Source organism: Dromiciops gliroides, chromosome 1, assembly GCF_019393635.1.
Source record: "Dromiciops gliroides isolate mDroGli1 chromosome 1, mDroGli1.pri, whole genome shotgun sequence".
In the NCBI taxonomy this organism is placed as follows: Eukaryota; Metazoa; Chordata; class Mammalia; order Microbiotheria; family Microbiotheriidae; genus Dromiciops; species Dromiciops gliroides.
Genome location: NC_057861.1, coordinates 760,227,152 through 760,241,398, shown reverse-complemented (window position 1 = coordinate 760,241,398; position 14,247 = coordinate 760,227,152). Strand labels below are relative to the sequence as shown.

At 56.5% G+C, this 14,247-nt stretch overlaps 1 protein-coding gene across 3 annotated transcripts in view; it reads left to right on the top strand.

The window, feature by feature from the left end:
* The window catches only part of CTDSPL (CTD small phosphatase like), a 70,218-nt gene that overhangs the window by 17,207 nt on the left and 38,764 nt on the right, over nt 1–14,247 (top strand). The window contains exon 1 of one of the 3 annotated variants that reach the window (XM_043986080.1): nt 6,989–7,134. The exons of the other annotated variants lie outside the window; for them this stretch is intronic. The gene's annotated coding sequence lies outside the window, so the exon portion shown is untranslated. Of the gene's footprint in view, nt 1–6,988; nt 7,135–14,247 lie in introns of those variants that run through there. 3 annotated transcript variants of the gene reach the window in all.

Genomic DNA, 14,247 nt, shown 5'->3' with positions numbered 1-14,247 from the left:
GGTTTGAATCCTGCCACTGATGTTTAGGAGTTACAAGACCATGGACGAGTCACTTGGCCTCTCTGAGACTCAGTCCCCTCTTGTCTTTCTAGGTCCAGAATGCAGATGATGTCTGTAGTTCCTGCCTCCCAGGGCCATGGAGGCATCTAAGTGAGATAAGAGGCAGGTGTGAGGCATTTTGTGAGCCTAAAAACCTTATATAAATGTCAGCTGTTATTCTCAATGCTGGGTGAAGTCATAGATGGCCTAGCTCCCAAGTCTGCCAGCAGCACCCAGCCCGGGCTGGCTGGCCAAGGAAGCATGTCATGATCCCGAAGCAATTGGGAGGGTCGGGACGTTGGGCAGAATCCAGGGGCAGGGACCGGGCTTCGAAGGCTTTGGGAGGAGGAATTCCTGGGGGAAGAAACCCCTGGACCAGTGAAGCTTAATGCCTTCTCTGCGCTATACCCAGTGCATATGGGGGGGGGAGGGGACTGGATCATGCTGCTGGCCCCTGCCCACGTGAGACTGTGCCTGGAACCACAGGCATCCCCTTTGAGGAAGGGCATTGACCGGCTAGAGGGTGACCAGAGGAGACTGGAAGCCTTCGAGGGCACTAGAGATCATGGCTTGGATGGTTAGTTAGCCCAGAGAGGAGAAGCCTCCAGGAGAGCTGTCCATCCCTCCCCAAGGCTTGTCCTCATCCTGGGACCCCAGAACCGGGCTGGCCCCCCGCCCCCTCCTGCCAGGGTTCTGGTTTCCTTTGCATTGTGCCGGCCGCACACTTCAAAAACAGGAAACACATTCCTCCGAAAAGCTTCAGTAATTCGCCGTGCACGTGCACCTCCTAACGCTGTAGTCTATAGAGGAAGGGGGCTTCCAAAGCCCCTCGCTCGGCCGGGCAAACTCTAGGCACAAATACTGCGAGCTGTAGGTTTCTGTTTAGTCTTAAAAACCTTTGTGAAATGCCTGCAGACTGCAGAGAGATGGGGGGGGAAAGGGAGAGAAAGAGACAGAGGGGGAGGGGGAGAGGGAGAGAAAGAGACAGAGGGGGAGGGGGAGAGGGAGAGAAAGAGACAGAGACAGAGGGGGAGGGGGAGAGGGAGAGAAAGAGACAGAGGGGGGCAGGGGGAGAGGGAGAGAAAGAGACAGAGAGCAGGGCAGGGGGAGAGGGAGAGAAAGAGACAGAGGGGGAGAGGGAGAGAAAGAGACAGAGGGAGAGGGGGAGAGGGAGAGAAAGAGACAGAGGGAGAGGGGGAGAGGGAGAGAAAGAGACAGAGAGCAGGGCAGAGGGAGAGGGGGAGAGGGAGAGAAAGAGACAGAGGGGGAGGGGGAGAGGGAGAGAAAGAGACAGAGGGAGAGGGGGAGAGGGAGAGAAAGAGACAGAGAGCAGGGCAGGGGGAGAGGGAGAGAAAGAGGGGAGAGGGAGAGAAAGAGACAGAGGGGGAGGGGGAGAGGGAGAGAAAGAGACAGAGGGAGAGGGGGAGAGGGAGAGAAAGAGACAGAGAGCAGGGCAGAGGGAGAGGGGGAGAGGGAGAGAAAGAGACAGAGGGGGAGGGGGAGAGGGAGAGAAAGAGACAGAGGGGGAGAGGGAGAGAAAGAGACAGAGAGCAGGGCAGAGGGAGAGGGAGAGAAAGAGACAGAGGGGGAGGGGGAGAGGGAGAGAAAGAGACAGAGGGGGGCAGGGGGAGAGGGAGAGAAAGAGACAGAGGGGGGCAGGGGGAGAGGGAGAGAAAGAGACAGAGAGCAGGGCAGGGGGAGAGGGAGAGAAAGAGACAGAGGGGGAGAGGGAGAGAAAGAGACAGAGGGGAGGGGGAGAGGGAGAGAAAGAGACAGAGGGAGAGGGGGAGAGGGAGAGAAAGAGACAGAGGGGGAGAGGGAGAGGGAGAGAAAGAGACAGAGGGAGAGGGGGAGAGGGAGAGAAAGAGACAGAGAGCAGGGCAGGGGGAGAGGGAGAGAAAGAGACAGAGGGGGAGGGGGAGGGGGAGAGGGAGAGAAAGAGACAGAGGGAGAGGGGGAGAGGGAGAGAAAGAGACAGAGAGCAGGGCAGAGGGAGAGGGAGAGAAAGAGACAGAGGGGGAGGGGGAGAGGGAGAAAGAGACAGAGAGGGGAGGGGGAGAGGGAGAGAGAGAGACAGGGGAGAGGGAGAGACAGAGGGGGGAGGGGGAGAGGGAGAGAGACAGAGGGGGAGGGGGAGCGAGAGACAGAGGGGAAGGGGGAGAGGGAGAAAGAGACAGAGAGGGGAGGGGGAGAGGGAGAGAGAGAGACAGAGGGAGAGGGGGAGAGGGAGAGAAAGAGACAGAGAGCAGGGCAGAGGGAGAGGGAGAGAAAGAGACAGAGGGGGAGGGGGAGAGGGAGAAAGAGACAGAGAGGGGAGGGGGAGAGGGAGAGAGAGAGAGACAGGGGAGAGGGAGAGACAGAGGGGGGAGGGGGAGAGGGAGAGAAAGAGACAGAGAGGGGAGGGGGAGAGGGAGAGAGAGAGAGACAGAGGGAGAGGGGGAGAGGGAGAGAAAGAGACAGAGAGCAGGGCAGAGGGAGAGGGAGAGAAAGAGACAGAGGGGGAGGGGGAGAGGGAGAAAGAGACAGAGAGGGGAGGGGGAGAGGGAGAGAGAGAGACAGGGGAGAGGGAGAGACAGAGGCGGGAGGGGGAGAGGGAGAGAAAGAGACAGAGGGAGAGAGGGAGAGAAAGAGACAGAGAGCAGGGCAGGGGGAGAGGGAGAGAAAGAGACAGAGGGGGAGGGGGAGAGGGAGAGAAAGAGACAGAGAGCAGGGCAGAGGGAGAGGGAGAGAAAGAGACAGAGGGGGAGGGGGAGAGGGAGAAAGAGACAGAGGGGGAGGGGGAGAGGGAGAAAGAGACAGAGAGGGGAGGGGGGAGAGGGAGAGAGAGAGACAGGGGAGAGGGAGAGACAGAGGGGGAGGAGGGGGAGGGGGAGAGAGAGACAGAGGGGAAGGGGAGAGGGAGAAAGAGACAGAGAGGGGAGGGGGAGAGGGAGAGAGAGACAGAGGGAGAGGGGGAGAGGGAGAGAAAGAGACAGAGAGCAGGGCAGAGGGAGAGGGAGAGAAAGAGACAGAGGGGAGGGGGAGAGGGAGAAAGAGACAGAGAGGGGAGGGGGAGAGGGAGAGAGAGAGACAGGGGAGAGGGAGAGACAGAGGGGGGAGGGGGAGAGGGAGAGAGACAGAGGGGGAGGGGGGAGAGAGAGACAGAGGGGGAGGGGAGGGGGAGAGGGAGAGAGAGACAGATGGGGCAGAAGGAGAGGGAGAGAAAGAGACAGGGGGAGGGGGAGAGGGAGAGAGAGAGACAGGGGGGAGAGGGAGAGAGAGAGACAGGGGGGAGAGGGAGAGAGAGACAGAGGGGGAGAGGGAGAGAGAGAGACAGGGGGGAGAGGGAGAGGGAGAGAGAGACAGAGGGGGAGAGGGAGAGAGAGAGACAGAGGGGGAGAGGGAGAGAGAGAGACAGAGAAGGGAGAGGGAGAGAGAGAGACAGAGAGGGGGAGAGGGAGAGAGACGGAGGGGGAGGGAGAGAAGGAGAGAAAGAGACAGAGGGGGAGAGGGAGAGAGAGAGACAGCGGGGGGGGCAGGGGGAGAGGGAGAGAAAGAGACAGGGGGCAGGGGGAGAGGGAGAGAGAGGGGGGAGAGGGAGATTGAGGGGGGAGAGGGAGAGAAAGGGACGGGGAGGGGGGGATCGGTGAGAAAGGAGGAGTGGAGAGGAAAGACGAGAGGGGAGAAGGGGGAGGGAGAGAGAAAGGAGGGGGAGTGGGAGGGAGAGGAGAGAGGAAAGAAGAGGGGGAAGGGGGAGAGCATTTGACTACCTGGCGCTAACACTGTGACTTGCTTAAGTATTTGCCCATGGATTCCTTGAGAGTCGGGAGATGGGCCACATGGCTACTAACACTCAGCCGGCCGGACATCTGTGTGGGTGTCTGCATGTGTGCACAGACATGTGTAGGCAGAAGCCAACTTGAGGGGGGGCCCCCATGGGGGGAGGTTGGGGGTATACACTTTGGAAGATAATTTTCCAGCCTTTGTCTTTCGGCCTTCCCGCCTCATCTGCACATAAACCCAGAGGCCGGGGTCCTCAGGGAGCAGTTCCCAGAGCTCCCCTCGGCCTCCTTCCTGCCCCTGGTGGGGCCCCTCCTCTCCTAGGGCAGCGCCAAGTCCCTGAGCCCCGCTGAGCGCCGGGGTGGGGCCCAGCCGAGCTGAACGTGGGGAGGAAGCAGGGCCTTGGCTTCCGGTACATTCCGAACCTCCCGAATGAGCCAAGACGGTAATGGGACAAACAGAGCATTGCTGGGCCTCTGGCATTCGCCAGCTCCTGCTGTGCTGACTTCCTGCCCCAGACAGGGCTGCCAGCTGCCAGGGGCGGAGGGTGCCCGCTCCCAGCGGCCGTGTGGATGAGCGGGTTTGCTTAGTGAGCGGGCTGGCAGTTTCTGGGACACTTCTCACTGTTTGTACAAGGCTTAGAGGACCAGGCATCAAGGAGTGGTCGGAGGCTAGTCTTGGCATAAAAGCAACCAGCCTTCGAGCTCAGCACGTTGTCTGTGAGGGCCAGGGGGGAGGAGAGTGGCCCACAATGACCAGAAGCAGTCCCCTTGGGGGGGGGGGCGTCAGCCATGCTCTTTGCATGGTTACCGGGCTGAGCCTTGGGCCTCAGTCTGTCTGTCTAGGGAAGCAGTTGGATTCGATGACCCCAGCCCAGTGTCCCTTGTAGATGGTAGATCAGTTATTCTGCTGCAGATGAGGAAATGGTCAGAGAGATGCAGCTATTTGCCCAGAGTCACACACCGTCCACAGTGAATGGCCCACGGAGGGTCTGCTGTAGTGCTGGGCCCCCAGTGGGGCTGTCCTGTGCCCTCAGCCAGCATCCAGGAGAGATGCAGCCACAGCCACCGCAGACCCAGAAAAGAGAGTTGTACCAAAGGCCTTGGCCTTGGCCAGTGGAAGGGAATCAGAAGCATCTGGCATTTTATCAGCGGGAATGGCACCAAAGAAGAGGCCTGCCCATCACCTGAAGGACCAGGGACCTTGCCCTCCACCCTGCAGTTAAAATGGTCACCTGTGTTGTTTCCCCCAGAGATTGGGGGCTTTTCTATTTTGTCCCCAGGGCTTAGCAAAAGGCTTTGTGCATAATAAGTGCTTTATTTGTCCCCCTTGGGGGCCTGGGCTCTGGGGCCTGCTTCTCTGCTGTGTGGCCTTGGGTAGGGCCCCTGCCCCTGGACAAAATGGGAAGGAATGCTCTCTCCCGGTCACCTCAGAGTGTTCTAAGTTACTCAAAGACTGGCTTCTCCCAAGAACTCGATGGCCCCGTTCACCCAGGCTGTCCAGCTCCTGTTTGGAGGGAAGGGGCACCTGGGAAGTCAGGTCTACAAGCTCCTTTTCTCTTTGTGAACTTGAACTAATTAGAAGATTAATTTAAATCTACTTAATTCCATTCATCAAGCATTTCTTTAGCACCTCCTGTGTGCAGGGCATTGTGCTGGGCACTGGGCATACATAGGAAGGCAAACAGAGCCCTAGCTTTCAAGGATCCATGGTCCTACCCCAGGCAGGGGCAGGGAAGAAGGCAGCTCTGCACAGGTGAATATAATGCAAGCTGTCTGTTGGCCTCCCACTCTTCTCCCCAAGGTATCCAGCCTTGGCATTCTTCTCCATCTTCCCTCCACAGCACCTGTGACCTCCTCCCCCTCTTCTCTGCATGTACAGCTATCCTAGTTGCCTCTTGCCTGGATCATTGGGGTGACCTCCCAGGTGGCCTCCCTGCCTCTAGCCTTTGCCTCATGTAGACTCTTCTCCATGGTCCCACAAAGCATTTCTTCAGAAGCCTGGCTCTGACCATGCTACTCCTGCCCAGTAGCCCTTCCCAGCACCCCCATGACCTCAAGCTTATCCCGCACGGTGTCACCGGGAAAAGGTGGGGGCCCTTAGTTATTCCCCAGTAAAGAATTACACTCTGCACACAGTCCAATTAGAATTAGAATGGTCTCTTATTTGGCACTAGGGTAGGTTACTGAGAGGGAAGGCCAAAGCTTTTATAGAGGGTGGATGGGGGGGGGGGTCCTTTTGCAGGGGGATGGGGGGAGCCTGGATGTTTGTCATTGCTGAGAGTCGGGGGGGATTTTTCTGAAATGATGGTCTTGACCTTTGGGGTTATCTCTGTCTCCTGGCTGGGGTCAGGCAGTAGCCATGCCTAAGTGGCCTACTTCTCTTTTTGTGGGTGTTTTTGGGGGTGGGGCAGGGCAATGAGGGTTAAGTGACTTGCCCAGGGTCACACAGCTAGTAAGTGTGAAGTGTATGAGGTCGAATTTGAACTCAGGTCCTCCTGAATCCAGGGCCAGTGCTCCATCCACTGCGCCACCTAGCTGCCCACCCCCCCTTACTTCTTAGGTGTGTCTGTCCTGTTATCTAGTTGGTCAGTGTAAACTTCCGTAGTCCCTTGATTCCTCCATTTGTCTGGTCTGGTACCTGGTCATCTTTGGTTTTGCTTCTCACCGGAGACACTTCTTCCTATTTAGGCTAAGCCCCATGTCAGTGCGGAAGGTCTGCCCCTGCACAGCCTTCACAGACCACATCCCAGCCAAACTGGCCTGCCCACTGTTCCCTGGATTCACCAGTTCACCTCCGAGCCTTTGCACAGACACCTTTCCCCACCTTCTTCCTGCCCCAGCCACCATCTTGCCTCCTGTTTCCAATGACCTTATATGGGGAGGAGGGGTGTGGCATGAGTGTCAGTGTGTATGGAGCCAGGAGGCCCCGACCCATGCTGGACTTGTGTGACTGCACCTATCTATGCACTAGGCGCTCCAGGCTGGCCCATTTCCATGGAGGTCTGTCTAGAGCCCTGTAGACTTCATGGGATGCGTCGTGTTCCCTGGTGGGGAGCTCCTGGAGGAAGGCCAGAGACCCTGTGGCTTTCCCGTGTGTGCCCAGCACACGTGTGCCCGGCGCACAGTAGGGACTCCAGGGCTTTCCTCTCATTTTCTAGGCACAGGCCTGGTTTGGCCAATAGCCGAGAAGGATATGTGAGGCGCACCTTGTGCAGTTGGGAGGAGTTCCCGAGCAGAAGGAGCAGTGCCCGATCGCCCGCTGGTTTTGTTTGTGGACAGACCCAGGAGGGCATTGCTGATGAAGGGGATTCAGAGGGTTCTGTCCTCAGCCCAGGTACTGCTGAATGATTGAAACTCGAAATTGTATGGTTCACCTACAGCTCATATTAAGTGGCAGCTCCCCAAATCCAAGGAAGTGGAACATTTTTTCATTGTGACAGAACTGTAAAAAGCATCTCTTTGGAAAGAAAACCAGGGCCTGGTTGAGCTCTTAGGAATAGTTTCATTTCTGTCTGATGGAGTACTTGTTTGCATCTTTATCCCAGAAGTTGAAAAAAAAAAAAGCAGGATCAATCTTCTTAAAATGCCCCCTGGGCAGGGAAGCCGCCAATCCATTATTGAACCAGGTTAGCTTCCTAAGCCAAAGGCCTGCTCAAAGCTGCTTGGCTTATTTTGCCTCAGAGGGAAAGTGGGGAGTCCTGGCCCTTCCAGCAGCCCACAGCCACATGGGAGGGAGGCACAGCGAGGCATAAATCCCTTCATTTGACAGGCAAGGAAACTGAGGAACTGGGAAGGGAAGGGAGAGACGCAGGGTCACACAGACACAGAGAGAGGCCGCTCTCAATGGACTGACTCCAAGCATCTCCCTTTAAAATCCATTTTCTCTGATTGCACACATATATCCTAGATCAGATTGCCTACTGTCTCAGGAAGGGACGGAGGGAATGAAGGAGAGAATTTGGAACTCAAAACTTCAAAAAACATTAAAAGTGTTTTGATGTGGGATTGAGGAAAAACAAAATCTAGTGTAGAACATGCCCTAAAGGTGCAGTGGGCATTTTGGGAAGCGAGCTGCTCATGTGTTATGTCTTGAATACCCCGGGGCCTTCTGTGCCCCCTCCGGGTCTTCGCTCCTTGGGGGCAGGGACTGGTTCTGCCTTTCCTAGGACCCGGAGTGCAGCACAATGGGCGGCATGCAGTAAGCACTTAATAAATGCTTCTGGCTGACCAGCAGCTCACTGGAAGGCTTCTGACCTCCCTTCCAGCTCTGCTCCTTTCGTCTGCCAAGTTTGTTAATGAGCACCCACTGCCTGACCTTCCTTGCCCTCGGTGCCTTCGAAGACAGGACGCAGCAAGCATGCATGTGGTTGCAGAGGACTGCCCTCTTTGGAGCAGGAGGAGGCCCAGCCCGGCCTCCCCTATGCCCAGGTGCAGGGTGGCTGCCAGCGGGTCATGTCAGGATTTCAGCTGCTCTGTGGCTTGTTGTGTGGGTGTAGGGGCCCGTCCGTCCAGAGAGCTCCTGTCTGGGATGCCTCATCAGGAGGGCCACCCCTTGGCAGTCAGTCAGTAATGACTGGATCAGTAACCATTCCTTGCTGGCTGACTGTGTGTCAGGCCCTGTGCTCAGCCCTGGCCATACAAAGAGACCAGAGCCCCTGTCCTCGGACAGCAGGCAAACAATGCGCAAACAAGGAGGTACAGGAGAAATCGGAACTATCCAGCGGGGACGATTCTGCAGGAACCCAGGCATGGGGGGCAGCCAGAGAAGGTGCCCTGAGTCAGGAGATGGAGGCTGTCCCACATCCCAGGGTGTGGGCATGGAAGGGGGTATCAGGAGGCAGAGAGGGAGGGTCGGGGATCTGCTCTTGGAGGCGATGAGCTGGATGAGACCCAGGAAGGTCCAGGGGACCAAAGGCAGGAATCGGGGATTTCCTGGTGAAGTTCAATCGCTCTTTATATCCGCCCTGCGGTGCTTCCTGGCTGGGCCATCAGTGTTGATGGGGCCTGTTAGGGGCTGTCCTTAGTTACTCCCCAGGCCAGGAATAAGAGGAAGAAGCTGGTGGGAGACCCGGGGAGAGTTCACATGAGCATCATACCGGGGAATGCGGACAACATGGGAGGCCCTCTGATGAGAGGGAAGAGAAGCCCATGCCCTTGGTCAGTCACCAGCTGCCTGCTCTTCAGGGAGGCCCTGACCCTCTCTTTGGGAGCAGGGGGCTGACTACATGGCTTCTTACCTGCCCTCCAGATCCAGACCTAGTAATAGGTATGATGGGAGCAAGGGTCCTGTGTGCTTCTCTGGCTGAATAAGCCCAGACAGGGGCCTTAGACTGGGGAGGGGGCGGGGGGGGGTCTGACTCTCAACTTCCAACCCAATTGTAGACTCAAACCTTTTCTGAAAATCTTTTCATTGATGTTTTGTTTTGCTGTCAGCCTCCTTCCCAAATATCTGTATCCACCCCACTCCCCAAGGGAGTCATCTTTGACAGCAAAAGTTTATTTGGAAACAGAAAATCCAACCAAACAACTTCATCTACCCTGTCTGACTGCACACACCGTATTCCACATCCATAGGCCCCCACCTCTGTCTTAAAGAGAGGGAAGTGAGATGCTGCATTGGATCCCTGGATGAGGAATGCCCCTTCCAAAGGAAGAACTGCTAAGATGCTGGGCTCGCAGGATCCAGAGGGTTGCACAGGGCTGGCGCTGTGCTCCAGTGTCACCGTCTCTTCACCTGGAGGGGCTGGGGAGGATGCTCAGGGGCCAGTCTGGCCCTGAGGAAAGCGGCAATCTGGTCGCTTCCTTCTTCTGATCTGGCTGCCCCTAAAGCCTCGGTCTGGCCTCGTTGCTCCTGCTCAGGAGCCTTCTGGGGCTCTCTGGGACCTCTGGGATGATGGACAATCGACTTTTGTTAGCCTGGTGTGCCAGACTTTGTGCCTCCACATTCCAACCCAGCTCGAGGTTCTGGGACATGACCTTCCATCTCCCACCCCCAGCCTTTGTCTGGGTGCAATCCTCAGCTGCCTTCTAGGCTCAGCAGCAGCATTACCTTGTAATGGAGGACAGGCCTTTCCTGATGCGTCCCCTGCTAGTCAGCACTTTCTGTCCCCCTCGGCCTATCACCTTCACCTTAACTTCCATGTATCTTATATTTGGGAAGCTGAGGTCACATTGGCCTTCAAGTCACTGAGGCTGAAAAAGCCATGGCTCTCCAGGCCCCTGGCGTTGGCCCTGTCTGGATGGAGCCAGGCTGAGGCCACCTCAGACCTTGGCTCACTGGGGCCTGTGAGGGCTTCTAGATTCTTGGTCAGGAGGAGACGTGCGGGAGGATTCAGAGAAAGCCTTCTGCCTGGCACCAGGACAAAGAGAGGTGGTCGTGGAAAGGTCTCCCCAGACCCCTTGGGTTCTCCTCTGAATGAAAGGCCAGATGGCTGCCTTTTGGGTCAGGAGAAGAGAATGTTCCCAGGTGATAGGGACAAGTAGAATTGTCCTTTGGGAGAGGGGAGGCAAGATAAGGCAAGCTTTGTAGTCATCTCTCACTGCAAACTGAATGGATTCCAAAAGCAGACCCCTATAACAGAAGTGTGTAAGGGCAGCACTGGTGGTCAAATCAGAGAAGGCTTTCTGCAGAGGTGGCATTAAACATTTTTGAAAGGTAGATAACAAGACAGTAGAGTGGGAGGCAGAGCATGTTAAACATACGATGGCCCTTCTGGGAAAGGCAACACGGCGAGCAGACATGAAGGCAGATGCAGAGAGGTGTCCGCTTGGTGCACAGAGGATGCAGCAAGTAGCTCCAGATGATAGAGAGCGTTGAATGCCAGGGATAGAGCTTTGCTCAGAGATCTTCCGTGGCTCTTCATTGTTTATTAGGTCAAGTTCAGGGGAGCGACCAGGCTAGATCCAGGAAAGGCAGCAAAGACCTTTGAGGGCCAGCAGCCCAGGCTGGTGACAGTGAAAGTTTGTCTCTGGGAGTACAACAGTGCAGGGGAGATTCATGTGAGCCAGGTTATCACAGAGATGAAATCAGGCCCAGGAACGAACCAGGTGTGGTGGGAGGGATGAGGCCAAAACAGAACCAAAGTTCTAAGTGGGAGCTAGGACAAGGCAGGAGGGAGGTGCTGGAAGAGCCAGTCTGGGACTTGGGTCAGGGTTTGGGAGTCGTCTGCTTAGAGATGGGGCTGGGGCTGGAGAGAGTGGGGGAGATGGATATGGAAACAGACATAGAAAGGAGCGGGATGGCCTGCCACAAACCAGAAAAAAGAGGTCAGGCTGTCGGTGCATTAGAAAGGGGCTGACCTGGCCCACAAGGCCAAGGGCAGCCTGGCTCCATACACATCACTCTGTTCTTCCCTGCTATTCCCCTTTAGAAGTCCACTTGCGTCTCTCCTGGGAGTCTCTGCCCTACTTTCTGTGGAGAATATCAGGAGCCAGCCCAGGCAGGGGAAGCTGTGAGAAGATGTCAGAGTGCCAGCACCTCCATGTCAGCTGATCTAGCTGAGATGCCGTCCCCTCATCTCCTGACACTGCACGTTTGCACAGGCTCTTTCTTCCATGGGCCTGGAATGCCCACCCCTCCCTTTCCCCTAACTTCCTTCAAGACTCTGCTCAGGGGCCTCCCCTACAGAAAGTCCAGTCTGATCACCTAGTTTTAGTGCTCCCTTAAATTAACTCACACTTCCTTATCTGGTTTTCTTTTCTTTCTCCTTCTCTGCCTGCTCATCCCCCCACCCCACCCCACCCATGGAAGCTCCTTTACAATTTAGGGCCAGGACTGCTTCATTGGTGTCTTTGGACCCCCCAGTGCCCAGTCCTGCACCTTGTATGATTGAGGAGGTGTTCAATAATCAGGGTCCTGGACGGAGGGAGAGATCATTCCAGGCTGGGCCTGGGAGCCAGGAAATGGAGGATTGACGGGTGGCAAAGGAGTGAGGTGGGGTGGCATGCCTAGACAAGGGCCAGAATGCAGCTGGAGCTGCCTTTGGAAAGACCTTGTGGCTAGCCTGCAGAGTGTGGCCTTTGAATGCCAAGCTCAGCAAAGGGAACCACGTGATGGGGGGCTTCCTCCAGGAAATCCGATGAATGCAGGCTGATGGCTAGGCTCCCCCTGGGCTGAGTCTCCCCGGGGGAGTGTCATTCAGGATGCAGATTTGGGAATCGAGGGGACCGGAGAATTAATTGCTTCTTTGTGCTGAAAAAGTACCCAAGGAAATAGGCCTGAGTTTGAGGTGTTTGAAAAATACTTTCCCCTTTCAGCTCTAAGTCTCTGCCTCTTCAGAGAAAAGCTGGAAAGATTCTGCCATCGAGTCTCAGAAAAACCAGCCCCTCCTTCGGACTGCTCTGGCCAGTAACTGTGTCCAAGGCTCAAACCCCAGCTCCAGGTGAGAGCCCTCCCTTCAGAGTGCAGGGCTGGCCCATACTACATGCAACTTTTCACCCACTGAAGTATGTGCATGTCCTGGGAAATGCACAAACAGCTTCATGAGCAGCTTGGGCTGACCTATCTGGTGACTTGGCAGGAAGGTGTGCCCGGAAGCCAAGGATTGCCCCAAAACACACCCGTGGCCCATCAAAATGCTGCATTGGCCCACATTCTGTGATGGAGAAAGCAGCTGCAGGTGGACAGGTCCTCCCAGCACCACCATGGAGCCAGTAGCCTAAAGTCAATCTGCCTTGTTTGCTCCCAGGGCCTCCTAGGCCCTCCGTCCACAGACATTTGAATGGTTACGTCTCCACTGTGCGTTGTGATGGCAACCAGTTCTGACAAGCTTGGCTATTATTCCAGAGCCCGGAACCAGGAATGAGGAGGGTCTGGGTGCACCTGGAGCAGGGAGCTGGATACAGAGAGGCTCACAAAAACCTGGGTCCGGTTCCCAGCCCTGAGACACCACGGACAAATCGTTGGGATCATCTGAGCCTCGACTCCCTTCCAGGCTCAGCCCAGTGTCCCCCTTTGGCAGGAAGAGTTCCCAGCCGTTGTACCTTCCCCTGTGATCACCTTCCCTGCTGTAGATGTTAGAGGACGAAGGGGACAAAGGCTAGGAAGGAGAGTGTTTGAGGTTTGGACAACAGCTAGCTCTGTTGAGTAGGGGCACTGTAAGGGGGAAGGTGTGGACGGAGGGGAAATGAAGGGGCTCAGATTGCCCAATGGAGAATCACGTCTTTGATCCTGGGGTGATAGGGAGCCATAGAGGTGTAGTGAGCACGTGGGGGGGCATGGCCACACCATGGGAGGACAGTTGATGGGTCAGAGAGACCAGGGAGGAGAGCCCTTCCCCCCACCAAGGCCCGGTGTCTTCATGGGTGACCAGTCCTAGGCCGATAAGGAGCAGACCCTCTGTTTGACCTCTTCGGGGGCCCATGCCAGACTGTCAGCTTGTGGGGAGCCCAGAATCCCTGTTTCCCTCCTCCTGCAGGCAGGACTGTTTATCCTGTGGTGAGGCTTAAAATGAGTCTAGCATGACCCACATGTGACCTTTTGTCCTTCTTGTCTCCGCTGGCCCAAAGTAAAAAAGTCTGCTAAGGAAGGTTGTTTACCCGTTGTTACAAAAGAAATAAAAACTGTTTGTGAAGGCCAGGGTTTTACGGTGGAGACTGGGGAGGCACTGATCCCCCACCGGGAAGCGGGGCTGGGGTGCGTGCCTGTGGCTCCCTCGAACCCCAGAGCTGAGGCGGCTGCTTGTTCTCTCGGCAATGCCAAGACTTCCCAGAATTCCCACAGGGGCCCAGAGAAATGGCCCAGAGGAGCCAGGCTTAGTCCCTGGGGCTTTTGTTGACTTTTCTGCCATCTGCGCTGGAGAAAACATTTTGTCAGCATAAACATTTGGGGCCAGATTTATTTTGGTGGGCCGATAAGTCAGGCCGTTGGGTGGCCCGCGAGGCAGGGGGGTCTTTGTGGGGTGGCGCTGCAGGCTTTGGCAGTGTTGGCAGTCCGGCACGTTTGGGCACAGCTGTAGCCCTGGGAGGAGGGGGAGCTGCTGGCCCGCCTCAGCGCTCCCTTACCCCCATCTTTCCCCTCCCCCAGCCCAACACCTTGGCTGGCTCATGGGCTCCCAAATCTCACTAGTATGATTCATTGGCTTCGGAAACGTTCATGCTCCCATCTTGTCTTTCAGGCAGGGCTTGGCATTGGGTCCATCAGCGTCTGGGCCCATTGCCACCCCCTCCCCAATAGGAGAAGGGGAGCTCCCCAAAGGGAAGGGCGGCTTTGGTTTTGTCTGTGACCCCAGTGCCTAGGCTAGTGCTTGGCACACCAGCCAATGCTTGTCAAGTGAGAGAATGAGGGAATTCCTCGTTTGCAGCTTCTTTGCAGGCGCGCAGATTTGAATGTTGGTTTCCGGGGGGCCCTTTTGGAGGGTGTTGGGTCAGCTGCTCTTCAGAGGTGTCGGGGCTCCTGTCTTCCCCCCCCCCAGGTTCTTCCTCTGGGGGCCCCATCGGGGGCAGCTCA